Source organism: Puma concolor, chromosome D4 (genome assembly GCF_028749965.1).
Source record: "Puma concolor isolate L17-30 chromosome D4, mPumCon1.1.hap2, whole genome shotgun sequence".
NCBI lineage: Eukaryota > Metazoa > Chordata > Mammalia > Carnivora > Felidae > Puma > Puma concolor.
This window is the reverse complement of record NC_141679.1, coordinates 71,440,033-71,467,797: the sequence shown is the minus strand read 5'-3', so window position 1 is coordinate 71,467,797 and position 27,765 is coordinate 71,440,033. Positions and strand designations below refer to the sequence as shown.

The 27,765-nt window shown below is 44.5% G+C and overlaps 1 protein-coding gene across 11 annotated transcripts in view; it reads right to left on the bottom strand.

Moving 5' to 3' along the window:
• The window catches only part of PALM2AKAP2 (PALM2 and AKAP2 fusion), a 448,549-nt gene that overhangs the window by 80,830 nt on the left and 339,954 nt on the right, over nt 1-27,765 (bottom strand). The window contains exon 1 of one of the 11 annotated variants that reach the window (XM_086683687.1): nt 26,975-27,141. The exons of 9 other annotated variants lie outside the window; for them this stretch is intronic. The gene's annotated coding sequence lies outside the window, so the exon portion shown is untranslated. Of the gene's footprint in view, nt 1-26,454; nt 26,479-26,974; nt 27,142-27,765 lie in introns of those variants that run through there. One more of the 11 variants, XM_086683689.1, reaches the window with a different exon arrangement.

Sequence of the window (27,765 nt, the reverse complement as noted above, 5' to 3'; positions counted from 1 at the left end):
CACAGCCTTGGAGTGAATAGACTGTTACAATTATGAAACCTAACACCGAATTTGTGCTAAGAGCTTTCTCTGTACTATCTCATCTAGTCCTTACAGCCACCCTATTGGATAGGTACCATTATCATTCTCCTTTTACAGATAAAGGAACCAAGGTTCAGAAAGGTTAAGGGATTTGCCCATTGTCACAGATGAAGTAAGCAGTGAAGCTGAGACTTTAATCCAAGAGTGTCAGACTACAGAGCTTATGCTATTAAATACTAAGGGCACCGATTCCCTGAACTATGACCCATGATGTGGTACGTACCAAATCTATCCACTTTGTTAACCAAAGGCTTACTGGAATTGTTTCTGAGACAAGTGCCATATATGAGTCTAGTACTGGGGTGGTACAGTCTATGTGAGAACTTTACTCATCTACTAGAGGGTAAGCATTGCCCATAAGATAAACATTAAAGCTTTATCTATGCGGGAGGTGAAAGAAAGCCCCCAAACAATGATACAGTCCATAATCTTACCTTGATGGGTTCCAGGGTCAAGTTCAAATTAATAGGTAACCCACTAGAATTGCCTTGCCTACATGACTCAGCGGGACTATCTCATGTCCCGTGTGCTTTTTAAAAATTTTTTTTTCAATGTTCATTTATTTTTCAGAGACAGAGACAGAGCATGAGCAGGGGAGGGGCAGAGAAAGAGAGGGAGACACAGAATCTGAAGCAGGCTCCAGGCTCTGAGCTGTCAGCACAGAGCCTGGTGAGGTGCTTGGACTCACAAGCCGTGAGATCATGACCTGAGCCCAAGTCAGATGTTTAACTGCCTGAGCCACCCAGGTGCCCCTCCCATATGCTTCTAAATACCATGTATGCCTAAGTTGAGACCCTGCATCTCTGCTTAACAAGGCACATCTAAGAAAACTATTAGAGAAAACTTAACAATTAGTAACAACACAATATATTCCATAGCTCTTCATTTTCTATTCCTGGATTTCAAAAATGGAGCTTAAGGGGCGCCTGGGTGGCGCAGTCGGTTAAGCGTCCGACTTCAGCCAGGTCACGATCTCGCGGTCCGTGAGTTCGAGCCCCGCGTCAGGCTCTGGGCTGATGGCTCGGAGCCTGGAGCCTGTTTCCGATTCTGTGTCTCCCTCTCTCTCTGCCCCTCCCCCGTTCATGCTCTGTCTCTTTCTGTCCCAAAAATAAATAAAAACGTTGACAAAAAAAAAATGGAGCTTAATTTGGCAGCTTGTGTGATTTTTATTGTTGCCAGTTTTATACCCTTCTGTAAAGCAATTTGGAAATATGTCTCAGGAGTCTTCATACCCATGCCAATTTCCCTATTATTTTCATTTTCAGGATTCTGTTAGATCAGGAATGATTACAAAAATATAAATTAAGGGTGTTCACTGCAATATTCTTATTTATAAAGGCAAACATCTGGAAGCTACCAACCGCCCAACACAAACCATTATCTAATTTTCTAAATTTCAGTAGAATCTTTTGTAGCTATTAATAACCATGTGTAGGAAACAGACTAATCTCCATGGAGGGACACTGCCTGTACTCCTCACAAATGTCAATGTCAGGAAAGGGCAGAGGAACTTTTCCATATTAAAGGAGACTAAGGAGACACAAAATCTAAATGATCCTGGATTGGATCCTAGTTTGGGGTTTAAAAAAAAAAAAAAAAACTGTGAGAAAGGGCATTTTGAAGAAAATTGGCAAAATCTGAAAATGCAGTTTATACTAGACATTATAGTAGACATTAGTTGACATTAGACCATATGTCAAATTTCCTGAATTTAAAATTTTTCTCATGACTATACAAAATAATCTGAAGGGCCATAATATCTGCGACTTGTTTTTAAATGGTTCAGGAAAAAATTGTATTAAAAATTAAGTATAATATGGAATTTGTATAATATACATATATTTATAAATTCACCAATATAGATGAATATGAAGAGGGAAAGCAACCATGGAAAATGCTAACAACTGGCTAAGGGAACACAAAAATTGTTGTACTATTCCTGCAATTCTTTTCTAAGTTTAAACGTACGTTAAAATGAAGAGCTAAAAAGTACTGAAATTTTGTGACCTGGCAAAAATGCTTTGCTAGAATGAGTAAAAACATTAGGATGCAAAATGATATATTCAGCTTGATTTCTCAAGAATGGGGCCGTTTAGAGGCACGTAGGTGGCTCAGTCAAGCGTCCAACTCTTGATTTTGGCTCAGGTCACGATCTCGTGCTTTGTGAGACAGAACCCCATGTCAGGGTCTGCGCTGACAGCGTGCAGCCTGCTTGGGATTCTCTCTCCTTTCTCTCTGCCCCCGCCCCCCGAATAAATAAATAAATATTTTTTAAAAATGGAGTTTTTGGGGCGCCTGGGTGGCTCAGTTGGTTAAGCGGCCGACTTCGGCTCAGGTCATGATCTCACGGTCCGTGAGTTCGAGCCCCGCGTCGGGCTCTGTGCTGACAGCTCAGAGCCTGGAGCCTGCTTCAGATGCTGTGTCTCCCTCTCTCTCTGACCCTCCCCCATTCATGCTCTGTCTCTCTCTGTCTCAAAAATAAACATTAAACAACAGAAATTTGTTTAAAAAAAATGGAGTTTTTAAAAAGTATATTAGAAAGAAAAAAGTCTGAACGTTACCAATGGCATGTCATTTTTGAGTGGTGAGATTCCGTTTGAACTTTATTTTCTTTGTATTATTTTGATGCTTCTTATGTATCTATAGTTTTATAGTAAGTATATACCATTTTATAACCAGGAAAAAATTAAATATTATAGGAAAGCTACACACTTTTATGAATCACATAAACATGAAATTCAGTCTTCAAAAACTTGTTTGTTTGTTTGTTTTTTTGCTGTAATCAAGGCCACTCTTTTTTTTTTTTTTACACTTTTTAAAATTTTTTTCTATTTTTTATTTTTTATTTTTTAGAACAAACTGAGGGTTGATGGGGGTGGGAGGGAGGGGAGGCTGGGTGATGGGTATTGAGGAGGGCACCTTTTGGGATGAGCACTGGGTGTTGTATGGAAACCAATTTGACAATAAGCTTCATATATTGAAAAAAAATAAAAAATAAAAAACAGTCTTCAAAAACTTCTATTGTACTAGCTTAATACTCCGTATCAGAGGAACTTGAAAATAAGGCTTCTAAGCTCTAAACAGATTAAATCCTGTTTGCAGCAGTAATATCACACTGCTAAATTTCACAACATATTTGAAATTACTTTCCCTTCAAACCTCAGAAGAGCAGGGGCAGATTATAGGATGGCTGGGTGAAAAAGTCGGCACTCCATGCTTCAACTAGAATTTTCTCAAGATTGTCCAACTGACCACAGTAAACAATTGGGCCTGTTTTAAAGAACATAAAAAAAAAAAAATGCTCTAATGCTTCTAAGGCATCTCTCATAATAATGTCTTTTACCTATTTCCACTCTTAAAAATTAAAATACTACATGGTGTGTATGTATAATTTTTTTCTAAATCATTGGAGTCAGTTACAGATACAATGCCCCATTCCTAATACTTCAGTGTACATTTCCTAAAAATAAGGCTGTTTTTCTGCCTAACCACAGTAGAGTCTCAAAGTCGTGCAACTAACAATGATAGAGCCCTACCATCTAAACTACAGACTCCATTCAAATGTCAACAGTTATCCCAGTGACATTCTCACCAACAAAATCGTTCAATCTAGGGTTTCATGTAGCATTTAGTGCTCGTGTCTCTTTAGTCTTTTTTCAGTTTGGGGCACTTTGTTAGTTTTCCATGACCTTGACACTTTTAAAGATTATGTTGTTGGCTGTTTTTCAATTTGGGGTTGTCTGATATTTCCTATGGTTAGATCCAAGTTGTGCATTTTTGGAGGGAGATCACAGAAGTGACGCTGGGTTTTTCTCTCGTTCATCCTATCAAATGGTGCCCAGTGTCAATTTGTCCCATTACTGATGATGTTAACTTTGAATATTTGATTAGAGTGGTATCTGCCATGTTCCTCCACTGTAAAGTTACTATGTTCCCTCTGCAATAAATATGTATTTTGTGGAGAGATATACTAAACTATATAAATATCCTGATGGGACAATATATCAGTTAAAAGCATTATCCCAAACTGAAGTAGCAATCAATTCAGCCTCGAGGAGAAAAACTAACACATCTTCAAAACATATTTGCTATAGTTATATTTAGGAAATATAGTACCCCTAAAAAGATGTCTCACAACCTGCACAGAGAAAAGACTTTGGGGGGGGGGGAGGAATTGCCCTTAATATAGACACTGTAGTTTCAAGAGCAAATCTACTTTTATCTGCACAAGTCACAGACGTGATGACATTTGAGTGTGCAACATGTAATCCCTGGGGAAACAGTGAAAATTTTACATTATTTGCCTTCTAGTTATATCCTTGGAGCTGGCATTGAACATACAAGCTTGACTCATCTGCACTTTGTTTGCTCTTTTAACAAAAGTCTGTTAACTGAGATAAAACGACGAGCTAGTCTACCCGTGGCTGAGTCTGTGGGTCATGCACAAAGTGAGTCCTTGTAGAACATCCAATAAAAGCTGTGTCAGCCAGGGCAATTCTCAGCCCAGGTCAGGAGGCTCACTTCAAGTGTCCTGGTTTAGAGGGTTTCCAGGAACTCCCATGAAAGAGCAACCTGTAGTCTTTTCACTCAAGCATTTTCTCCCAGAAGCTTTGTGTTTATCTGGAAAACACAAGACCAGCGATGACGCACTCTTGCTCAGAACACAGAATCTGGCATTAAGATGGACTTGATGATACAGGCTTCAGGCCTCTGCAATAGCGACTCATTCTGTGCTCTAGAATTGACGATGAGGTTATTACAAGAGCCAGCAGAATCAACTGTAACTTTCCTTCCTTGTAACTGGCAAGCACAATGCAGAAACCTTTCCTAAGGCAATACTTAACCGTTTGGGTTTGTTGTGTGAATTCCTAGGCCTGGGTCAAGGCTCTAAAAATAAACAGTGAGGCATTTCTACTTTTTCTCATTGCCTCAGATTTCCATTGTCTAATAAAACGTTCTCTTTAGAGACTGAAAATGGGGTTGACGTGCAAAGTTAAACAAGAAAGGAGAGGGGAAAGCCAGCTAGGTGAGCCAGGGAAGAAGGGTCATTTGGGATGTCAGATCAAGGTGGACCTGGGCAGAACTCGGGACACAGGGGAAGAATGGCCTGAGAGGTGAGGGCTGGGCACAGGGAGGAGACTCAATGCATTAGTCTATGAGCTGGCTTCTCCCCAAGGTGGGTTATCTAGGCAGACTGGCTACAATGGATGGATTATGCCTCTTGGGAGTTCATAGACCTCTAGAGGGTTTATACCATATAAACCCCGCTCCCCCAAATCAGACATTACTCCTGCACCCATCGATGACTGTGTCCAAACTTCCAATCTCTCTCAAACCTATGTCTTTTCCATCCTCATCCTCCTCCCTTTCTTCAAACCCTCAGGGCCATTCCCAGACACAGGAGGATGCAGGACAAGTCATTTCTCAAAGTCTATGTTTGGTTTTACCTCCTTTTCCACCAATGACAGCGCAGGCAAATTCTACCCTCTGCACGATTCTAGAAAGACACAAGCTTAGCAGTGGCAGTTTTTCAAGACCTCTGATAGACCACTGATGGTCCTGTTCTGCTTGGCCATCTGCCAGGTGAGCCATGGAGCTGGGCCAGAGTGAGTCCACCCTCCGGAGCCCCGGTGGGCAGCATGGCTGCAGGGTATTTGGCGGGTTACTTCTGCCCCCCTGGCGTGTGCTCCACGCTCCTCCATCCTTCACGCACTGCGGGGAGCTCTGTGCTGTAATGAAGCCTGCTTCAGCGCCAGCCCCCGGGGCCACAGCTGGACACCCTCCCTGTCTCTGTGAGGTGCCACCCTGGTTGACGAGTTACTATTTTCAAGAAGCAAGAATTCACTTGGTACATTCCCAGAACATAAGGTAAGTCTCAGATCTTGAAGGCAGCTGTGGAATCCTGCCCTCGCAGAGGAGAGAAAGACAAAGGGAGGAAGGGCGGGAAGGGAGCCAAGGGAGAGGTCACGTGAAAGGTTAGGGAAGAATAAACATGCCTCTTCCTTGTCCCCGGTGCCATGGCCATAAGGGCCCTGGGCAACTGCAACCACCTCCATTGCTATCCTCCTGAGGTCACCTGGGAAATCTAACTAAATGGTAAAAGTTGTTTACAAAAAAATTTTTTTTAATGTTTCTAATGTTTATTTTTAGACACAGAGACAGAGTATGAGTGGTGTAGGGGCAGAGAAAGAGGGAGGCACAGAATCGGAAGCAGGCTCCAGACTCTGAGCTGTCAGCACAGAGCCCTACATGGGGCTCGAACTCATGGAGTGTGAGATAATGACCTGAGCGAAGTCAGACGCTCAACCCACTGAGCCACCCAGGTGTCCCCCCCGCCCAATTTTTTAAAAAAATTATTTATTTATTTTGAGAGAGAGCACAAGTGCATGAGCTGGGGAGGAGGAGAGAGAGAGGGAGAGAGAGAATCCCGAGCCGACTCCACACTGTCAGCACAGAGCCTGATGTGGGACTGGAATCCATGAACCATGAGATCATGGCCTGAGCCCAAACCAAGAGTTGGATGCTTAACTGACTGAGCCATCTAGGTGTCCTTAAAGCAATGTTTTAAACTTACTTAGATCTGGTTTCTTAAAAGGGTATCTAAAGGCACAGTAGCTGACCCTTTCACATTATAGTTTTACTGACGGTCACTTCTGCACCTCATGGAGGCAGTGGAATTTATTCTTCCCATTTTCCTATTTCTTCTATTTCCCGTTTTCTTCTAGATCGCAAGTCTACTAAGATGCCTAGTACTAAAACTATGCAGACAAATAAAACAGATGACACCTATCTGCAGTTTTAATGAAACAAGATAAATCTTGGAAATGTATGCAGACAGACATATATTACTACCAGGCATAAGGCAATGTTGAATGAGTTAAGTTTATATAAATGTCAGCTTCCTTTTTCTTAATCATTGAAAAGATCAAACAGAAAGGATTAGCCTATTGCTTTGGGGGGTAGAAAATTGAACTCAATCCTATAGAAAATGATGAAGATTTAGGATTTTCTCATTTTGTCTCCCAATTCTTTCTCCCCCCACCCAATCCCAAACCCATCTGCTCATGTCAACAGTTTGCTTTTAATGAAATGTGGTTAAGTTTGTACATTTTACCGACCGGCTTAAGCAACATATTTCTCTGCGTGTAGTGTTATGTTGGTTCACAGACAATTTTTGATAAGAAAGGCTAGAAAAATCCAATAAAATGAATTAAAAATATGAACTAATGATAACTCACCCTTGGCTGTTTCCCTACCATTTGTTCACAGTCTGCATTATCTATAATGGTGAAAAAATTGCAAATAACCAAATTTCCTACTTACAATCTTATAGATCTTGTATATTTATAAACGACTCATAGGAAGCCTAAGGTTAAGCAAGCATTTAGTTAATAGCACTGTGAGCTCCAGAACACAGGTATTTCAAGCAAACCGTAGAGATATACTTTTAACCAAAACTTACCAGCAAGAAACTATGACAGTGTCACAAATCTTGAAAATATACCCATTTTCTATGCATCGGTGAGGCAGGGCAGTTATTACACAGAAGAGTTTCTAACCTAAAAGATAATGGATCTTCAGTGAAAGAAAATAGGGCTACAGAGGACCCATGTGTGTCCAACTGAGTAGTAACAGAAAGGGAGAAAGTGAACCTAACCATGAACTGTCACCATCAAAGGGTGGAACACATCCTGAAGGACCATAAGGGGAGGTGAAGCTCAAGGAAGTAGAATGTTTTCAAGGTCAGAGAGCAGCTGTAATATTTAAGACAGTGTAAAGCCATAAGTGTGTTCCTAATTTCCTTGAGAAAAGAAAAGAGTTATTTGGGATCTAACTATAATATCTGTAAGAATTATATTTTTATCCCCTATTACAGGTAGAGTAGTTTATTTACTTAGTGCCTATCAGACTCTAAATTTTAGGTTAAGCCATATGAAATTCCCAGTATTTGATTTTAATGTATAAAAGTGGCCATTTCAGATGGATTATACCTAATTCATTATCTCTAATGTCTAACCTTGCCAGACGGGTATTATTATTCCCAGTTACAGATGGAGAAATAGATGTAAAGAGGAAAAGTAATGTGTCCCGAGGTACCAACAGGCGCCATGTTGCAACCCTGGGTCTCACAGACCCCAGAGCCAATGGTCAGGAGCTTTCCTCTCCACAGCACAGCCTGGAGTCTTCTGGGTTAGTTCAGGTAGCTGAACATGTACTTAAGGAAATACAGAGCTTAAGTCATCACATTTAGTCTATTAAGTTTTGAAACATATCTTATACCACTAGCCAGCTTATCACGTTGACCAAATTACTCTACTACACTTATCTCAGTCTTCTGATCTGTAAAAATGAGAGGTTTGGACTAAAGGGTTGATGAGGTCCTTTTTCATTTTCTTAAGTTTGAATAATAATTACAAATATAATAAATGGAATTTTTAGTTTCTTAAAAAAATGATTACTTCAAAAATTATCATTGTTCTTTGAAAACTATCCAACCAACACAGAAAAGTTTAAACTAGAAGGAGAAAATCCTTCTAGACCCTCCCTTCTCCTCTAATTTTGGTAGCCTGTCTCCATCTGGAATTTTGCCAGATCCAAATGTGTGATATTCACTTAGCTTCTCTGAGGCTCAGTTTCTTCGTGTGCAAAATGAGTGGGTGACGTCAGCTGAGCCTCCTCCCAGAGGAAGATTAATGTGTTCAAGTAGGTTAAAGTGTCTCCACAATAGGTTTGTGTGCAAGGTTTTCTATCGCTTTGCCTGGAGTTGTGATCACAAGCTTCCTTCTCTGGAATTTGCCAGGTTGGTCATCAGGTGGGAAAGCTTGCCAACCCACTTCCTCCCCAGGGTCTCACTGGTAATTAGTGAGTTACCTCCTTCAGTGAGTCAGGACCATAAATGTTGGGCATCTTTGAGCTAATCAAATGATATTTAAAAAATGGAAACAGCCAACAGATAATGATTCAACCAAAATAAAAATTCTTATAAAACCATCTCTGACTCATGTTCACATCACTCTTGATAAATCGGACCAGGCGGAAGCCGGGCAGTGTGAGTGGACAGCTGGGGGTCACTTCATTGCAGCTCTACCTTGGCCTCATTTGTCCCCTCCAGGGACACAGCGTCAGTGAGGTTAATGGACTGTTTGGAAGTTGTCATTTCCTCAGTGCCCCCCTCCGCCATCATCTCAAGGCTTTAGAGTTAAGTCAATAAGTAAATGCATACATCATTTCATTTTGGAGCTGACAGGGGCCCAGAAGATCATCTGGTAACTTACAACCCAAGAGCATAGTTGAAAACACAAGGTTCTGCAACAAAAGAATATGGAAGGGTTTAAATTAACGATGTTAATAAGCCACATACTAAAAATGCACCTGTCTCATGATCAAAGCATATTTCTCTTCTGTTCCTGGGACAAACAAATGTTTTAAAGTCAACTAAGAGGCAATCACAAATAATATCTGTAGCTTTCAAAACACTTTACATGTCAACTCATTTGACCTGGAATGTTTGGGGGAGGGGAATTTACATTTATTTAAAACTACATAATTGAAAGTATGAAAAGAAAAACTTAAAAAAGAGAGAAAGAAAATCTGCCAGCACCTTGGATTTGTTACTGCACATAATCCTTAATAACAACAGCTAATCATAGGTATTATTAAACTCATTTTGCAGCTTACAAAGCTACAGCTTTGGGAGGCAGACTAGCTTGATCAAGTTATTGTGAGTTGCCCACCTTGGCAGGGCTCTTTCCCTACAACCTAGTCCTCTAAAGACTGTAAAGTTTGATTTCGATGAGTCTGTGGGTTACTCTACGGCTTTAGCCAAGAAAACATTTTTCAAATCAAGTCCGGCTGACATTGAAAAACGTCAGCTTCCTTCTTATACAATGTTGTCACTTCCGCAGTGTAGGATCCCTCCTTGGTGGGCAGTCCTACACTCTGCCAACCATGGGCTAATTATTTCAGGTACCTTGCTTACCCAAAAGTGAGAGCTAGCTGCTCTCTTGTAAGAGAGCTCCAATCTTGTCCTCACTGGAGCCTGATACGCTACCAAGCCCGCTATAATACCTCTTAGTAAGTGCACCACTACCCATCTCCCTTATTTTCATGCAGTTCAGCTGACCCCTTAACAGGGGTAGGACAGAAATCTAATCAAGGAAAAAGGAAAAGAACAAAAGAGCAAAATAAGCCAAGTCAAATCTCTGGAGACTTTGTCCTATTTAACCAACCCATCACGAAAGCTTATTTGAGTAAAATGTACAACACAAAAGGATTATACATTCCATGAAATTCTATCTGCCCCAAGTTCTGCTGATACTCAAAATTATGGCCTTACCAAAAAAAAAAAAAAAAAAAAAAGTTTGGGACGTAAACAAATACAAATCTCAACCCAACCTAGGGAAATGCTCACTTGCTAAATCCTCCCTGCTAACAGCCAGAGAAGTATTTCAACCACTGCTGGCTTGTCACTCTCAAGAGATTTTGGCAAAAAGAAAAGCATCCAAATTTGAATAGAGAAAATAAATCTCCAAGTTTTGTTTTCATTTCTGAGGACAAATATCAAAATACATTCAAAGGCAGCCCAGGATATCTTTCTTCGTCCACCCCGGCAGATCCAGCATACAAGAAATCCCTGACAAGAAGAGCTAACAGGAAGACGGCCTCCAGGAGGCATCTAGGAAGCCTAGGCACCTTGAGTTAAGCTAAGCAAACCTTCCAGGTCTGCAGTCAAGTGCAAACCACTCAGCTTTAACCAGGACTGTTGGGGAGGAGTGGGGGAAGGGGGTAGGTGGCGGCTTGGGGAGGTAGAGTCTTCATTATTACTAGTAAACAACAATACAAAACAATATGCCAAGGAAAGTTGAGACCTTGATATTTTTTTCTCTCTCACAATATTAACTTACAGTTTAGCAACAGTTAGGGTGGAGGAGGAAATCCCTATGTTCACACCCACCCCCCTCAAATGTCTTTTTTTTCCCCTTCAGAGGGCTGTGTACAATGCATTTAAAAAAATCCATTGTTGGGGCCAGAGAGACTGAGATGTTTTTTCTCCCGGCTAATAATGGATTCAATTGCCTTGAAGTGAATGAACTCCTGGGTAGGAAATACCAAGCAGACAAACAGGAATAGAGTAAGTAATGCACCATCCAGATGATACGTGTTAGATCTACATTTGAGAACACTTAAAGGGCACCCTCTAATAGAAAAACACTTCATTCAGCAAAACTATTTAGTTTTATTTTAATTTTAAAAAGTTTTCTCAGTTATTACTAGAAAAATGAGGGTGTTTCAATACTTCAGATTAAAGTAACCTATGAAATCTTTGACAGAACCGCCATGATAGCACTATCTACACGGGCAATGTCATGGAGACCTACAGTTACCACTGGAACCTGGCTTCCTACTCTCTCTAATCTGAGAAAGAGAATTCTCTTGTCAGTTAGATGAAGGTTATCTACTAACAGTCATTCTCCTTCCTCATTCTATATCTTCCCGCTGATAAGAAAGCCAGGCCATATTGACTTTTACGATCAACTCTCTGATAAAAACAAATGAAGGGCTTTTTCTCTATTTGATGAAGAGGGTCTCCAAAATCCGTCACTGTATAGCTAAAACTACAATGCTAACCATGTTCCGGGCTCTCCGTTAAGCTCCCTACCTACATTTTCTTATTCAATCCCCTCAAGAACTCTAGGAAGAAAGTACTCTAATCCCCATTTTACATATGAGGAAACTGCTGCTTACAAAGATCCAAAAACTCATCCAAGGCAACACGGATAACAAGTGAAAAAGCCAGGATTTGAGCTTGGGCTACCTACCTCCTCTGGAATCCGTGCTATAAAGTATACTCTCTCCCACCCATCAGTTTTGCAAATCCACACCCATGTTCTTGTGACACATCTTGAACAGATATCTCATATTCTACACTTTTTGCACTGTGATTTACTCTTTCCTGTCTGTGCTTTGACACTTGCTAGAGATAGTGAACCCCCTCAATGTAGGGATTGGGGAATTTCTTTGATCCCAGGACCTCACAGAGGGTCATATCTCTCAAAAACAATGGTGAGACAAAACATGGAAGCATCTCGGTTTCCACCGAGGGGTAAATGGATAAACAAAACGTGGCAGATACATGCAAAGGAGTATCACTTATGAATATTAATAAAGGAAAAAAGTTCTGGGGCACCTGGGTGGCTCAGTTGGTTAAGCATCCGACTCTTGGTTTCAGCTCAAGTCATGATCTCACGGTTTGTGGGTTCGACCCACACGTCAGGATCTGCGCCGTCAGCCTGGGATTCTCTCTCTGCCTCTCTCTCTCTGCCCCTCCCCTGCTCTCTCTCTCTCTCTCTCTCTCTCAAAATAAATAAATAAATAAACTTAAAACAAAAAGGAAAGAAGTTCTGAGACATGTTACAATAATGGATGAACCTTGAAGACATGATACTAAGTGAAACAGCTAGTCAAAAAAAAGACAAATACCGAACGATTCCACTTACATGCGGTATCTAGAATAGTCAAACTAATAGAGCCAAAATGTTGAACAGTGGTTGCCAAGTGCTGGAAAGGGAGAAAAAATGGAGAGTTAGTGTTTAATGAGCAAAGAGTTTCAATTTTGCAAGACGAAAATGTTCCGTGGGTGGTGATATCACCACAATGTGAATGTACTCATTGCCACTAAATTGCACATTTAAAAAATGGTTAAGAGGATAAGTTTTATGTTATATGCATTTTACCACAGTTAACATTAAAAACAAACAAACCGGGGCAAGAAGAAGGAGCGTCCAGCACAGAACTGCCTCGACATGTTTGTTGGGGCTGGAAGTCAGCTGCCGTCTCTGCATCAGGGAGCTGTCCCTCCACCAGGAAGTCATCCCGCTGGCGTGGCCCTGAAGTCCACTGACAAGGGCGAGCCGTTCAGGGCTGCCACCACTGTTTTCCACAGCCTTGCAACCACAGGTCACTCTCAGAACATGCCCTTTCTTTCTTTCCTTTTTTTAATTTTTGTTAACGTTTATTCATTTTTGAGAGACAGAGAAAGACAGAGGGTGAGTAGGGGAGGGGCAGAGAGAGGCGGAGACACAGAATTCGAAGCAGGCTCCAGGCTCTGAGCTGTCAGCACAGAGCCCAATGCAGGGCTTGAACCCACAAACTGGGAGATCATGACCTGAGCCGAACGCTTAACCGACTGAGCCACCCAGGCGCCCAGAACATGGCGCCTTTCTGACAACCATCAAACTCTAAGAAGGAGTGTCTCTGAGACCTTGCTAGGCACCTCTTCCTGTCTCAGAGGCTGGGCCTCTGTTGGGCCCAGATATCTGGAGCTCTGAATGCCAGAGGCAAGTCTGGGCATCTGTCATCTCCCTTGTCATGGAGCCACTGTGGTAAAAATAAAAAGGGGGAGAGGTAGTTTCCACCTTGGAAATATGACAAGCCAGACTTACTTTGCAAAGGAAACAATACTGAGACACATGACACCTCGGGATTCCTATGATGACAGAGGTGTGGCACTTAAGGAGCTGCCCTCATCCCAGGGACAGAGAGCCGTCTGGACACAGCTCGGCTCATGTCCTTCTCTTCAAATCGCAGTTCACCACCCAGGCTTGTCTCACTGGGTGCTTTTTGAGGGAATGGACCACTTAGACTCATAAACACTCTCTGAGCCAGTTCACTATTGGGTGTTTAGGGCCTCTGTGTTCAAGACCTAGGCTGGTCTCAGAGGTCAGACAAGACCCAGAACTTCCCCCAAGGAAAGTGAACACATCCACTGCTGGATGATTCAACTTTACTTTTCTCCTTTGGCATTCAAAAATAGTTTCTCATGAACTTTTTATGAAGGGTGACAAATCCATTTTTTATTTCCGTCATTTGGATTTATCTTTTTACTATTTTTTAATTGGGCTTTTATTTAATTCCAGTATGTTAACATCCAGTGTTAATATTAGTTTCAGGGGTGCCTGGGTGGCTAAGTTGGTTCAGTGTCCAACTTCAGCTCAGGTCATGATCTCACAGTTGGTGGGTTCGAGCCCTTCGTCAGGCTCCGTGCTGACAGCTCAGAGCCTGGAGCCTGCTTCGGATTCTGTGTCTCCCTCTCTCTCTCTGCCCCTCTCCTGCTCATGCTCTCTCTCTCACACACACAAAAATAAACATTGAATATTTTTTTTTAGTATTAGTTTCAGGTGTACAATAGAGTGATTCAACACTTCCATACATCACCCAATGCTCATCCCAAGTGCTCTCCTTAATCCCCATCGCCTATTTCACCCATCCCCCCACCCACCTCCACTCTGGTGACCATCGGTTTATTCTCTAGAGTTCTTTTTGCAATTTTCTAACGAGCCGAAGTTTATACAAAGGAAATAAAATTTCTGCATTGATGATTGTGGTAAAATATATATAACATAAAATGTACCATCTTAACTACTTCACATCACTTTCTTGTGCAGCCATCTCCGCCATCCATCCACAGAACCCTCCTCCTCTTGCAAAACTGAAACTCTACCTATTAAACACTAACTCCTCATTCTTCCTTCCCGCCAGCGCCTGGCAACCACCATTCTACTCCACGAACATTTTTGAGACCTTAATAAATGTCTTCTCTTTTTACTTCCTCCCGTCTTTAGGCAGGCAGCCAGACTTTTCATGTAAACGCTTGCTTTGGGGATCTGATGTGAAGGAGTCAAAGTTCTTCCTGGCTTTTGTAAAAAGTAAGCCATCAACAAGATTATGCAAGGCATTTTGGGAAGGGAAGGGTCCTCTCTCCCTCCACCTCTGGGTGTTTTCCTCGGCTCCCTGGAATTTCTTAGGGGAACTGGCAAGGTTTCAGAGAGCAGACTCCGGGCTCCAGGTACACAGACTGGTCAAGGATTCCTGTGGGCCCTCCACACCTGCCCAGACTAGCAGAGAGCCTCAGACTTGGCCATGTGGACAGAAACAGTCGAAAGCAATGTAGACACGTCCCTGGAAATCACAGCTGAAACCAGTGTGGGCAGGCATTGGGATGGCCTCCTTCCCACAACCTAGCACCTTCTAAAGCCTTAAACCTTGGATACAATCACAAGGTGGGCATGTCCCCCAAGTAACTGAGGTTATATTTTCTGTTAGCTGGACAGGTTGAGGACTTGGAGACAAAATTAAGTTAATTTATGTAAATTTTAAAATGCTGGTTTTTTTTGTTTTTTGTTTTTTGTTTTTTTTTTGCAAGCCTTTATTTATAGACTGAGATTCAGAACTTTAACCTCAGTAAAAGGAGAGGGCTGGCTGAGCTTGTATTAAGCACTAAGAGGGCAGAATAAAGAGGGTAATGATTAAGAGACTGTCTATAAACGCCAGACGATAGGGATTCAAATCTAGCTTTGCCACCAGTGATGCGCTCTTGTTCTGTGTCTCCATTTCTTCATCCGTAACAAAGCAAAATAATAACGGTGCCTTCCCCAACAGGATGTTATGAGGGTCAAAGATGACAACACATACGTGGCACTTGAAAGAGGGCCCGACTTTCAACAAATATTCATTATCAGAAGCAACTGAAATCTACTTTGCGCTCAGAGTATCTGCTCTTACAGGAGACCCAACTCACTGAAGAAAAACAAAAATTTGAACTCTTTCAAAGTTATGCTCTTCAAAAAGAAGCTTGATCATAATTTGCGGGTGAAAACAGACCCGTGTTAAAGGTTCAAGGTTTTATTCAACTGTACATATACTGTATTATGTGTTCCTCCGATCGTAGAAAGTCTGTCGTTGGTTTGGATCCATTCTTCATAAAGCCCCAGCAATTGTTACTTTGTATTTGCCCGAGTATTTGCAGTAGTCAACTGTGTGATGATTTTTGCTAGCATTTTTCCAGGCCAATTTTGAAAGGTATCGTTTGTGGCAGAAAGAGTTCAGTGGAACTTGCGAGAGATGGCACATATGATCAAGCCCAAGAGGACCCTTGAGGAGTTGGGGAGATGTGATGAGGGTGAGAACATCTAGAGGGTGTAAGTTGAAAGGCAAAATGGTACCTCAAGGGACAGAGGCCTCTAAGGTTTTCTTCCTCTCATTTATATACCTTTAAGAGTGATGTTAAAGACAAAAATTAGTCCTCTTACAATTTCCCAATTATTTTCTCAAAACAATGACTAGGAATCAATTACCAGGTGTCAAATCACCCCTTTTTGTGACAAAACTGATAATCCTCCCTTGGAACTGCTCTTATGTTCTGACTCCCACTATTTCCTGGAACCCCCACCTTCCAGTTTAAAGCCCTCTGGAGCAGATCAGCTGGTCTGCTGGAAAAACACAGCCCTGGGAAGATACACTCCACGCTGGCCAGAGGCCCAGCACTCTGGCTTCTGCCCTGGCCTCTGGATCTCAGTGCTGGGGCTGGATGTTCTGCCTAGTCCACCAGCCACTCCCCACAGCCTCCTCCACTTTTATGGCCCCACCTTTTGTTTGCAAGGAATAATAAAGGTTGTGAAAAGAGGGTACCCAGAAGTCGCAAAGAGGTTTTCTTTTCCTTGGAATGCCTTCATTATAAATCCAGTTTGGTTCTGAAGCTTATCTGGAACAATCTACTTCGTGGATAATGTGCCTGGGTGGCTCAGTCAGTTAAGCATCTGATTCTTGGTTTAGGCTCAGTTCATGATCTCAAGGTTCGTGAGTTTGAGCCCCACGTGGGGCTCTGCGCTGTCAGCTGGGAGCCTACTTGGGATCCCGTCTCTCCCCCTCTCTCTCTGCCCCTCCCCTGCTCACTCCCTCTCTCTCAAAATAAATAAGCTAAGAAAAAAAAGTACTGGAAAATGAATTTTATAATACCAACAACGAAAGAAAGCTGGAAAACACAATAGAACCTACAAAGAACTCTGTCTTCAAATTCTCGAGCTCAAGAAAAAGTAAGTTGAATCAGAACAAAACAAGAAAGTAGGTGGAGACGTTTGTAGCAATCCTCTCAAGAGCAATCCTCTTCAAACTGAGGATGAATGACAGGGATTCTTTCCTGGATATAATTTCACTTCAAAACTTTCTTCCCCCGTAATATACATTGGGCGTGCTGGTTTCACTTCCCAGTTGTGATTCTGGTGGATTTTCAGCTTACAGAAGGAAGGAAGACAGAGAGAAAAGGCAGGAGGGAGACAGAGTGGCTGGAGGGGAGAGAGTTCCAGAGGTTCTGGGCCAGAATCTAAAGGGAGAGAGAAGGGAGAAGGGGCAGAGGATAGATACTTAGCAGCGGAAGTGCCTGCAGCGTGGTGGAGCCAAAGGAGCTGAGCCAGAAAAGAGGCAGAGCCACAGATCCCAGGAGGCAGAGAGGAAAGGCCTAGGGAGGGAGTCCTTCATTTTTCCCCTTTCCTCCCCCAGCCTCCAGGTGGCATAGCTGACCCAACACAGTTTGCTTGGGAGCTGAAAAATAGGGCAGAGGCCTGGGCAAGTGAAACTAAAACACAAAAGGCACTGTTGCCAGGCAGGATGGCAAGGGGGTGGGGGGCCAGGGACCCAGTGGGGGGCAATCAGTACAGGGCTCTCGGATGTATTTCCACTGCTTCCTGGGTACCTTAGCCAGATGCTCTCAAAACTCTAATGGAAATCTTTTCATGTTGCAATCTAAACTCTTTGTCACTTTTCAAGTCCCAATATAAAGAATCACATCTGCATAGCACACTGCAATTTGTATCCTCTCATTTAAGATATGCTTGCTAAAGAGCTACGTGCATCTGAAGCTACGGAAACACATCTACAGGGTGTGAATTCTAGACAGACAACGAGATTCGGGGTACCTCAACATCAGCACTCTGGATATTCTGGGGAGGGTAATTCTTCATGGTGGGCAGCTGTCCTGTGCATTGTAGGGTGTTTATCCCACTAGATTCTAGGAGCATCCTCCCCTCTCGCGGACCAAACTCTCAGGTTGAATCTGCTGATTCCAGTCTGGAAGCTTGGCTACTTTGCATAGGGTTGACTGCCAAACCTTCCTCCGCCAAATGGGGTAAGAGAGCTTCTCACACTATAACGTGCATACAGATTCTTGGGGATTTTGTTAAAATGCAGAATCTGATTCAGTAGGTCTGGGACGGGGCTCAGGATTCTCTTGTTTCAACAAGCTCCTGAGTAATGGCAATGCCACAGGTCCCCAGACCACACTTCGAACAGCGAGGCCCCCAGAGCACTGGTTTAGTAACAGGAGGGAACTGAGTGGGAGAAACAGGAGGACATCACGCAGCTGTGGGGCCCTTGGCTGGTTCCATAACTGCCAAGTGCATCAGTATCCTCGCTTGAAAAATGGTGGCGATTGTAAGGAACAAGTAAGATGGTGGAGATAAAGCAACCAGTTTAGCATCTGACACTCAAAAAATGTTAATTCCCTTCCCCTTCCCTCTCAGCTCCTCCCAGCACCCCCAGCCTAGAAACCTCAAGATCGAGGTGTCCCTGGGGATTACAGGGACTTCCCTAGAAAACTAAAGCTCCCAGAGGGAGGGGCTTCTTCCCTTTTCATTCTTCTATTTTATACCCTCCATGCTGGTTATACTATAACATCTGTCATCCTTGGGAGGCTGTGAATTGTTTTGGTAATGAAGCATATGATGAAAAGAATATTTTAAAACAATGTACACATTGTGATTTCATGCAAAAGCAATGCCTCCCACACTTGGGGCCCATCTCTGTGCTGCATTTTAACACTGATTTGAACTTTTTTCTAAAGGAAAAATCATCCCCAAATAGGGATAATGACAAGCACCTTGGATATGATCTAAGTTGCCTATACGCTTTGATGGCTTTCCTCCTCAAATGAATGGATTCTGTTCATCTGGGACTGTGTCAGAGGAGAATGCCTGCTATCCTTTGCAAAGATAAAATGTTCGAATGCAAAATACTAATTTGCCAGGCTAAATACAGCCTTGGAATCACACAGCACATGGCACATGGACCTTGATTTTAATACACATACAGAGAGAGCTTTTGAATTCAGAGTTGCGAAGTACTTGAATTTTCTAGAAAATTAAGATTTATTCCTTTGGGAAAATCACTCCCCCGGCCCCTTTCGTAAAGAGGGCTCAACAATGGGTTTCTTTCTCTGTTTGTAGGGTGTATCACAAAACTTACATCAGGCACCGCTCCAAAGTGTCTCTGCTGAGCAAATGATGTCATGATAATGTAAGCCAATCCGGTCAGGGAGAGGGACCGAAAGCAGTCAGTTAACCGCCTACAGGAAAGTGTGGTTTGGCCTTTCTAGAATCTTCTACACACATTTCACCCAGGTGTGGGGCTTGGGTAGGCCCCCAGAGATCTGCATTTGAGGCAGTTAACTGGGTGGAAGGAAAGGCAGGTCAGTGTCCCTTCCTCTCCCCTGCCCAGGGCTGGGCTTTCCCCGGATCTGCAGGGCTGGTTTCTGCTACAGGACAGTGGCTCAGTCCTGGCCTCATGGTTCACTATAGACACGCTGTGAAGATCATGGCCTACAGACAGGATGGCCACCTAGGGAACCCTTCTCTTCACAGTGCTCGGTGTGATGTCAGTGGTAGCTCCCCACCCCACACCCCTCTGACAAAAGACTATAAACCTGGAAGGCCTGGGAAATGTCTCTTCGAAACTTGACAAACCCCGGGGCACGCTAAGCACCAAGCAGAAACCTCCAGAGGGTTGGCCTCTTCTGACAACCCAGGAAAAACTGCTCCAACATCACAGTTTATCCTTGCCCTGCACAGTAATAACCCTCCTCAAGGCCTCCTCACTAACGCATGTGTGAAGCAATAACATACAACCTTTTGTAGTTCAAAGAGAGGTTAATGCTTCTGGACTGGCATTTTTTTAATCTTTATATATGGACTCGATTTCTCGTCCATCCTATAAAGGAGATCAGGGGTTTAGGGGCCCTACAGGGCAGAAAGCTCAAGCAGAAGCCACAGACCTTTTTGAAGCAGTTCTAGGATCGCCTCTGGGTTGGAGCAGTGAAATCAGTCAAGACCTGAGGCAGGCAGGTCAGTGTATCTGCTTATTTAAGAATTCCACTGGGGATGCGCCTGGGTGGCTCAGTTGGTTAAGCATCTGACTTCGGCTCAGGTCATGATCTTGCGGTTCATGAGTTCGAACCCGGTGCTGGGCTCTGTGCTGACAGCTCAGAGCCTGGAACCTGCTTCGGATTCTCTCTCTCTCTCTCTCTCTCTCTCTCTGTCTCTCTCTCTCTCTCTCTCTGCCCCTCCCCCACTCATGGTCTGTCTGTCTGTCTCTCAAAGATAAACGTTAAAAAATATTAAAAAAAAAAAAAAAAAAGAACTTCACTGGGGACCTGGGCCAGGGCACATTACCCTCTCTCCTAAGTTACTACTCTTGTGGGGTGCTGGGGAGGTATCTGTATCCTCTGCAGGCTTGTGTCCCAATGCAATCAATTCTCAGGCTTTATTTGGCATCCCAGAAGAGTTGGTTTAAAAGGCAGCATCCAGAAAAAAATAAACAAAAGGCTGTATCCAGGCCCCTCTTAAGTGGGTGATCCTGTCTGTGCCAGAGCCCAGGAATCCCTACATAGACACTAGTATGACTAGACTGCACATCCAGATATGCTGCCCAAGTGAACAGGGCAGATTCCCAGTAAATTGGGTCTTCAGTGTAGGACTAGATACACCAGTGGATCAGTGGACATGAGTTGGATGGTCCCCCTTTTGTGGGACGTTTTAAGAGGGGGATATCCCTCCTACAGACAATGACTAAAAAGAAAACTTCACGGAGGCATTGCAAACAGGGTCAGGAGCTACAATGTTCCGCTTTTTAAATCATATTGCTTGTGAATCCCCAGCTACTTTTTCTAACCGCCTCACTTCCTTAAAGGTACAGGCTCTAGCTAGTCCAGACCCCAGTCCTTGCTGGCACAGAGGACTGATTCGGTGGAGAGCTTTGGGCCGAGGCTGGAGGCTGGTGTGTATAAAAGAATGATTTGTAACACTTAAGAATTTATTCAAAGTAATGTGCTACTTAATAATTCATCCAACCTGCAAAATCTATGGCAAATCTGTGAAATTAAATGGTAAAACATAAAAGGATTGGATTAACGAGGCTTCTCAGGCTCTTCTGAAAACCGTTTTCATTTTAATCCTGGCTGCACATCTTTACTTAATATATTAATCCCTGTTCCCATCTTAGTGACAGAGTAAACTCATTAGTGCCGGCAAAGAATCTTGCACGAGTTTCGGAAGGGAGGTCCCACTGACATCCATCACACTACGGGTCACTGAGTGAGCTTAAAGCCCAGGATTAGGGTCCTGAAAATTTGGGTCCGTTTGTCCGATGAGGAACAATTTCTGACTCACTCAAAGCATAAAGAGGAAGCAAGTAAAGAAAAATGGAAGAAGCCGTGATAGTGCGAGTGCTGTGGGGGCAATGGGAGAAGAAGGATGTCAGCCAGACTCCCCCAAGTCAAAAGGAGGCTGGCCAGTGAAGGTGACGTTAGGTTTGCAGAATCTCTGTGCTCAACCCTTTTCCATCTGATCAGTGTGAAGGATGAACAATTGACCTGCCACAAATTGCTGCAATTTTAAAAATTAACTTTAAAAACCATTTATTTGCATCTACCATAAACATGAAAAGAGATTTTAGGGTACCTGGCTGACTCAGTCAGCAGAGCATGAGATTCTTGATCTCAGGGTTGTGAGTTCAAGCTCCATGTTGGGTGTAGAGATTACTTAAAAAAAATTTTTTTTTAATGTTTATGTTTATTTTTATGTTTATAAACATAAAATATAACAAAGATATAAACACATAAAAATGTTCATTTTTGAGAGAGAGAGAGAGAGAGAGAGAGAAAGAGAATGAGCAAGGGAGGGTCAGAGAGGGAAGGAGACACAGAATCCGAAACAGGCTCCAGGCTCTGAGCTGTCAGCAGAGAACCCGACGCGGGGCTCGAACTCACGAACCCTGAGATCATGACCTGAGCTGAAGTCGGACGCTTAACCGACTGAGCCACCCAGGTGCCCAGGGTGTAGAGATTACTTAAATAAATACATATATCTTAAGAAAAAAAGATGAAAAGAGATTTTAACTTAAGAAATACAATACATGCAAGGTGCTTCCATATATCTCACTGAACACAAGTTTTCAAATAGGCAGGTTTTGGTATTCCCATTTTTGTAGGTGAGGGAACTGAGATTCCATTTAAGTGGCGTGCCCAAGATCTTACAGAGAACTTGGCCCAGGCGTTACTGTGTTTTGGCCCCGCCATGGTTCTGGATAACTTGGGCATCACACTATCTGCAGACCTCTGCTCACTCAGGCTGCTCCAGTCAAGCAGCAAAACCCACCAGAAAAGTCCTGCCCACCCCTAAGGAAGCAAAAGGTCAAAGGACAACAACATTCTTCACAGTGTCCTGCAGCTCCCCCACTTCCCTGGTATTCACCCCACGACCCCCTCAACCAGGACACGTATCTCCAAGACTTAAAGGATGAAACAAAAACACCCAACCCCTCAAACCCACTTGAGAGAAGCTCCTTCATCTCACCTCCCATCCCTAGGGAAAATGAGCAGCATTCCGCCTCCACAGGCCACCTTCTCCGGCTGCATGGCACACCTGGTCACCCTGAGACCCCAACCAAGAGGGGAGCAATGTCAGTTACACATCCCTTGCTTCCACTTGACTGTACCCCCCAAGGCCTGGGAGAACTTGTGCGCCTGGATTTCAGAGACAGATACCAAAGGGGAAAGAGGTAGACGGGCCCAAGGATGCCCTCAGGCCCTTCCCCCATGCTGTCTGTCCTCTCTTGCACCTCCCCAATCTCAGAATTCACTTCAACAGGTAAAGAGAACCCTGGGCCGAACCCTGGAGAAAGTGCATCTTGCTGTACGGCAGGCGATGGAAAAGTCATGATTAATTCACTTCTCAACCTTCCAGAGAGTGGGGCAAAGAACAGAAATGATATTTGTACTGGGATCTGTTTTCTCAAAAGCCGGTCTCCAGAGGCCGTCCTGGAGTGGATTCCACAATTACACTTGTGCGCTCCTACACATCTTAATTTTTATCTGTGTTGACATCACGCAGAGACTACAAAGTCCTAAATTGTCAATGGACAGACAACAATATAGTCACCACAGTAAACTCACCAAGGCAAAGCCAAGCAAGGTAGCCCTTCATTTTACCCCTTAGATACACACTTGTATCACCAACAGTTGAAATGCATTTTTAAAACTCAGGTTTAAACTTATATTACTTAATGTAATTCATTTCTTAAGTATTCTAGTTAATCAAGTGCTAGTGACAATCACATACCCAAACTCTATAATTTTCTCTTTGAGGAAAATAGTGGATTTCATATTGAAATAGGGATGATTTTGACTCTCCTGTAATAATACATTCTTGACAAACATGTTCGAAGGGCAAAGGTCCAAAACTTGAATGGTGGTCTTTTTTTTTTTTTCCAATTTTTAATTAATTTTTTTGAGGGAGAACTCAAGCGGGGTAGGGGCAGAGAGAGAGGGGACAGAGGATCCGAAGTAGGCTCTGCACTGATGGCCGAGAGTCCCATGTGGGGCTCCAACTCACAGATGGCGAAATCATGACCTGAGCTGAAGTTGGAGCTCAACCGATGGGGTCACCCAGGTATGCCTCCTTTTTTTTTTTTTTTTAAGTAACAGGGGACTTATATGTTCTTAGAAGGGGATTACCTTACAAAGAGCATGGATCTCATCATGGATCATGGAGGCACTGCCACCCTCGTGCCCAAGCCACTCAACGTGCTAATGGGTAAGGTGGGTGCCAGTGAGGAGACCCCCAAACTTAAGCTTTTTTAGCTTCATAGAAAATCTATCCATGGGTGTAGAGTTTACACAGTATAAAGAAAATGATGACGTTTTCCAGCAAAACTTACTAAAATTGTTGAACTTAAAGTTGTTTCGTTTTTCAGCAAAATTTACTAAAATTATTGATAAGTACATTAATTAATTTGTTCAAATTTCCAATAGGTAGTACAGAATCCCTGATCAATCATCTAAGCAAATGATGACTCAAGATCATTTCTCAAGATCAAAGAACAGCCATTTTAGAGGCTAAGTCAAGATTGATCATCAATTCTACCAGCTTCAAGAAATGTATAAAATTAAAGAATAGAACTAAACATCACCCTTTTGGTCTTTAGAAGTAAATTTCAACATGCCCCTGTTTCACCTGTTTCAATTATTAAAACTCCTCAACACAACTTCCATGCAAACTCAATTTCATTTTTATTTGAAACATTTCTCATTATCTTAATAAATAGAGACTTGTAGGGGCGCCTGGGTGGCTCAGTTGGTTGAGAGCCAACTTCAGCTCAGGTCATGATCTCACGGTTCATGAATTTGAGCCCGGTGCTGGGCTCTGTGCTGACAGCTCAGAGCCTGCAGCTTACTTTCTGATTCTGTCTCCTTTCTCTGCCCCTCCTCTGCTGGTACTCTTTCTCTCTCAAAAATAAAATAAAATAAAAACCATTAAAAAAAAAAAAAAACCCAGAGACTTGTAATAGCATCCGTGATAGAAATCTGAGACATGGATGCTTTAGGAGTCCACCAAATCTATAAAGAGGGTATCTAGACAATAATTCTAATAATTAACTAGAAAATCTAGGGTGATCACATTTTTAAAAGTAATATTTAATAGTGCTATACTAAAATATTGATAAGTTTTAGTCGTAAAACAACCAATGGCTCATACTATCCCCCCCCTTACTTGATAAGAAGTTAAGACAACCTGCTTCATCTCATGAGCCTGAAATCCTGAGGTTCCTGAGTGAGAACGAGCCACTTATGGAAGTGAAATAATCTGACTACACTACCCTGAACTGTGCAGGCAGGAAGCCTTGCCAACCGTCATGCCAGAACTATGAGATGATGGGTATTTCAAAATGTCTGTCCCATCTCAGAACCCAGTCACCCGCTCCCACCGGCACCTCAGCATCCCCGAAAGAAACTGAAGTGAACTTTGGTGCCAGAGAAACATCTCAACACCTAACTTGCAATCCACTAGGGAAGATGCTGGGAGACCCGAGGAGGGTTACTTTCATTTTTCCTGGCTCCTGACTAATGGTATTGGTGTAGCCCCAAATAATTGCAGGACCTACCTGACCCATGTTGTGCCCACTCAAAGGAGAAAGCGCCCTCTGAGCAAAGAGCCAGTGTCAAAACTGGGCAGGAGAAAGCTGGCAGTGGACAGCCGTTTAGAAGATGTGTTAGGGCAAGTTTTAATTCTTAAAGGGCTTTACGTTTAAACAGACAAAGTAAACTCCTTACTCTGAAATTTTATTGATCAGGCTTGGGGATGGTGCCAGGTGGGAGGAAAGAGACAATATTTAATGAAATTAGGACCATTTCCAGGAAGAAAAGTGTGATGCTTAAGCGAAACTCTTGAATTAGAACAAAACCAAGAAAAACCAACGTCCTGGGATCACAGTGGTGCCTGGTGGCCTCCAGATGCCTGGCAACATGTGAAGACGGAAGGCTGCTTCCCCTGTGAACTTGTTAGCAGATTCAGAGATGCACCATGTAGAGATGTATAGGTAAGTGTGTGTATGTGTGAGATCTCTTTTCAAAGAGAAATACATTTGGGGGGGGGGCGGGGGAAAGAGGCTTGCCTACATTAATGGCTCTGCACTTAAAGCTGCTACAGAGAAGGGTAAAGATTTGTCAAAGTCTGACCACACAGCCTATCACAGCCAAATCAATACTGCCCCACGCAACTGGCTTGAACGGGTCTGGAGAGACAACCCACGGCCTCTCAAAATGAGTCATCGCCCTTCGCGACGCCCCCTTTTTGCGGATTAGGGAAAGGTCCCCAAGGCTGGCGAGGGTCTGCCATGAGGGCCGGGAGCTCAGGAACCCGCTGCCTGTTCTGCTCCCTGCCTGGCTCCCCACTGCGCGCAGCCGTCCCTTAGCCGGCAGTGCTCACGGCCACCCGCGCCGCGCCGCCGCTCCCAGGCCCGCCCGCCTTCCTCCGCCAGGTCCCGGGCTCCCAGCTCTCACGGACTTCGATTCAGTCCCTCGTCCTCCAGTACGCTTCTCCACAATTTCTCAGGGCCGCCAGGATCTCCTCGCTCCCATCCCTGAGCTCACGCTGCCTCCACCCAGATTACAGGCACAGTTTGCCCAGCGAGCACCACCGCGACCAGCCCCTTCCACTCCCCAAACTGTCTCCACGAAGGGCCCAAAGAGAGGTACCCTCCGCTTTATCCAGGATAAAACACCGGGTCCTAACAGCTGGGCTCTCAGCCACAGGCCAAACTTCCAGGCTCAGCGCGTACTCCGGGCGTCCCTGCACAGAAAGGCTGCATGGTCTCCGGAGTGTGCAGCTCCCAGACCCAGTCCGCGAGGCTCCGGCTGGCCGGGGACCCGGCCCTCCCCGGCCTGCGCTCCCCCAACACCCCAGCGCTGCCATCTAAGGACCCGCGTCTTACTCGGGAGCTGGAACCAGTGGTTCCATCCTCTGCTGCTCCGGATCTGGAGGGGTGGCCACGGCCGTTAGATATTCCCCGCTTTTCCTGTACAGCCCGCCTGTGTGTGTGTGTGTGTGTGTGTGTGTGTGTGTGTGTGTGTGTGTGTGTGTGTTGGAGGGCAGAAGAAAGGGTCCTAAGTTTATTTTTCTAAAGCATATATAACTAAGTATTGAATAAAGCAGCCAAAGGCTCGGCCCTCCCCCAAACCTAGGAATTCAAAGCCACATGGCCACAGCCCTTTCCAGCCAGGCCACCTCCGCGCACACGCTCCGCTAGGCAAGGCCATAAAAGCCCTTTAAAGTCCGCGATCCTTCGGAGGACACCCCAAATCTGCAGCCCCTCCCGGGCCACCCTTTCCCCACGCCTGGAGCCCCAACACTCGGAGGGCGCCCCGGGGACGACGCCTGAGGCCGCAACACTAGGAGGGCGTCCCGGGGACGCGGAGTCGGAGGCCGCCGCGCCCCCAACCTGGGCCACCCACCTCTGGGCGCGGGATCCTGGGGGGCGCAGTCCTCGAGCTCTGCTGCGGCGCGGGGCGTCTGAGAAGCTCCAGGGAAGGCGTGCGGCAGCCCCGGGGCCGGGGCGAGCGCGTCTGCCGGGCGCAGCGGCCGCTGGGCGCGCCGGAGGGCCAGGAGCGCCGCCCGTGGGCTGCCGGAGCCCGCCCCTTCCCCGCCCCTCTCGGCGCCCGGCGACCGCGGGCCGCCCCTCCGCTTCCAAGTGCCCTCCCCATCCACCCACGCGTCTCTGGCTTCGGTGGAATCCAAAGCACAAACCGAGAAACCACGAAATGAATGAATGGGTACATTGGAGGGGTGGAGGGATGGAGAGATGGATGGATAGAGGCAAGTGAAGCCCAGTATTTCCTAACTGGGGAGAGGGCTCCGTGTCTGGTGATGTGGACCTGTTGTCAGTGCACGGGTGGGCGTGTCGGCGTGTGCACAGGCGGGTGTGTGTTGGGGTACACGTACGTGTATGTAAGTAGGTGGAAGCGTGTGGGTGTATGTGCGCGCTCGCAACGCCAGGGGCTGCTGAGCTCCTGCCCGAGGTGGGAGCAATCCTTCATTTCGACACCGCGCGACTGTCCCCGGGTAAGTACAACGGCCGGCAGCGGTTAGAAGTGCGTCTTTGTGTTTTGGGGCTCTCCCCGTTGTGGCCTAGAGGCCAAGGTGTGGACGGGGATGCTTCCGGCTCACCGGCTCTCCAGAGCCGTCGCGCTGCCCTCCTCGTTGTGCAGCCGGTGGCCTGGTGTCAAAGCGCGTGTGTTAACAAAGC